Source organism: Carlito syrichta, unplaced genomic scaffold (assembly GCF_000164805.1).
Source record: "Carlito syrichta isolate Samal-C Ts95f unplaced genomic scaffold, Tarsius_syrichta-2.0.1 Scaffold313131, whole genome shotgun sequence".
Classification (NCBI taxonomy): Eukaryota; Metazoa; Chordata; class Mammalia; order Primates; family Tarsiidae; genus Carlito; species Carlito syrichta.
Genome location: NW_007257227.1, coordinates 3459 through 6126, shown reverse-complemented (window position 1 = coordinate 6126; position 2668 = coordinate 3459). Strand labels below are relative to the sequence as shown.

Sequence of the window (2668 nt, the reverse complement as noted above, 5' to 3'; positions counted from 1 at the left end):
TGGTGTGTTCCTGACTGTATCTCATCTGTACAATTTTAGAAACTGAAAATTCATCGGATGTATTTAAGGCTTGAGATGGGTGGGACCTTGCAGAGACTTACAGAATTGCAGTTTTATTGCTGGAAGAAAACTCGGAGTCTATCTGATTTGAACCCCTTATTCATTTTATAGATAATAGAATTGAAAACTCATTAATAAATATGGTTCACTAACTTACAGATATCGCAGAGACAGCAGGCCTTCAAAAGTATCTTTCCGTAACTCAGTTATGGAGCTTTCACTGAGGATTCTGGAAAATGAAAAGGTTATTTCTGGGTGATCATGAAACAAATTGCAGCTGCTTGCCACACAGGACCAGCTCCTGTATGTGGAGGAAGCCTGGGAGTGATGCTGCTGAACACACGAATTCTGGTTGAATGCAGGGTGGTGATGTCTGCTGTTTTCATTTAGGCCCTCCTCACATTCTCCTCTTGTGCCCATACCTCTCTGCCACAGACACACCCCCCTCCCGCTCCTCCCACCAGCTTGTACACTTAATGCCTACTCTGGACCCCAAAGTCCCTGTTAGAGCCCAACTGCAAGTGGCATCATGACCAGCAGAATTGCCACCTCCTCTTTATCAAGCCCCATTAAGAAAGCCCCACGAGGAATTATGTCAGGGCTGCACGTGAAGCCTTTCATTTTCCCTCATTAAAAAATTTTGGAGAACAGCCGGGCTTGGTGGCTCAGCCTGTAATCCCGCGCCTTTGGGAGGCTGAGGTGAGTGGATTGCCTGAGCCCGCGGGTTCGAGACCCGCCTGGGCAGGCAAGACCTCATCTCTACAATAAAATAAAAAAATTAGACGGGCATGGTAGCACGCGCCTGTAATTCCGGCTACTCAAAAGGCTGAGGCAGAAGGATCGCCGGAGCCCAGCAGGTCGAGGCTGCGGTGGCCGGGAGCGGCCACTGCACTCCAGTCAGGGCGACAGAGTGAGACACCAACTCAAAAAAAAAAAAAAAAAAAAAAATTGGAGAACTACAATGTGCATAAAGCAGGCATAAAGTAAGTGTCCCGCTTAATAAAGATAAAGCAGAGACCTCTGTCACATCAGGTCAAGAAAGATCACTGCTAGCATCCAAAAAGCCCCCAGTGTGCCCCTCCTATCACTGCCCTCTCTCTGACTCCACTATAACAGCTTTTATTACTATTTTTTTAAAAGACAGGTTCACTCTGCTGTCCAGGCCAGAATGCAATGGCACAATCACAGCTCACTGCAGCCAAGAAGCCCCCAGTATGCCCCTCCCATCACTGCCCTCTCTCTGACCCTACTGTAACCGCTTTTATTATTGGTTTTTGGGGAGTTTTTTTTAGTTGGATTACAGACTAAGTCACCGAGCCCAGCTTATTATTGTTTTTTTAAGAGACAGGGTTCACTCTGCTGTCCAGGCTAGAATGTAGTGGCACAATCAAGCTCACTGCAGCCCTGAACTCCTGGATTCAAGTGACTGGCTTTCTTGCCCAGGCTGGTCTCAAACTCCTGGCCTCAAGTGATCCTCCTGCCTTGGCCTCCCAAAGTGCTAGGATTGTAGATGTGAGCTACCACCCCCAGCCCGCTATTTTGACTTTTATCGTAATTTTCTTGCCGTATTATTTATTTATTATAGAAATGGGGTCTCACTCTGTCACTCAGGATAGAGTGCAATCATAGCTCATTGCAGCCTCCAACTCCTGGGCTCAGGTGATCCTACCACCTCAGCTCCTCAAAGTGCTGAGATTACAGCATGCCTGGTCAATTTTCTTGTTCTTATTTTTTAATTTTTTAAATTTATTTTATTTTATTTTTTTTTGAGTTGGAGTCTCACTCTGTCGCCCAGACTGGAGTGCAGTGGCCGCTCCCGGCCTCCGCAGCCTCGACCTGCTGGGCTCCGGCGATCCTTCCACCTCAGCCTTCTGAGTAGCTGGAACTACAGGTGTGTGCTACCATGACCAACTCATTTTTTTTAAATTATTTACTGTAGAGATGAGGTCTTGCCAAGTTGCCCAGGCGGGTCTCGAACCCACGGGCTCAGACAATCCATGCACCTCAGCCTCCCAAAGGCGCGGGATTACAGGCTGAGCCACCGAGCCCGGCAATTTTTCTTGTTTTTAAAGTGTAGTTTTATCTATTAAATATCAGCCTTTGACATCAGAGATTCGTTTTACCTCTCCTTGAACGTTATAAATGATATAGTACACATGCTATTTCCTATGTCATTTCTTTCACTCAGCATCCTGTTTGTAAGGTCAAGGTGTTGTATACAGTTGAGGATGGTTCATTTCCATGCCTGTGTTGTGTGTCCAATGAGGTGCCATGAGCTACACGTGGCTGCTGAGTACCTGAGAGTGGCTGGTGGGACTGAGGGACTGAACCTTTAATCTCTTTAGCTGTAGTTAGTTTTAAATTTAAAAACTGATAGTGGATATAGTTATTAAGAAACATTTAAGTATGTTTGTATAACTTGTGTATATGGCGCTACTTTTTCAACTGCAAATTTTATGAAATCTAAATAAAGATTAAGCCGGGTTCGGTGGCTCAGCCTGTAATCCCACGCCTTTGGGAGGCTGAGGTGAGTGGATTGCCTGAACCCGCGGGTTCAAGACCCGCCTGGGCAGCGAGACCTCATCTCTACAATAAATCAAAAAATCAG

The 2668-nt window shown here is 46.0% G+C and overlaps 1 long non-coding RNA gene across 1 annotated transcript in view; it reads right to left on the bottom strand.

Moving 5' to 3' along the window:
- Positions 1–217: 217 nt before the first annotated feature.
- LOC103272670 overlaps positions 218–2668 on the bottom strand; it is a 5850-nt gene continuing 3399 nt past the window's right edge. Inside the window, exon 3 of the long non-coding RNA XR_505137.1 lies at positions 218–289. This is a non-coding gene — a long non-coding RNA (uncharacterized LOC103272670). The remainder of the gene's footprint in view (positions 290–2668) is intronic.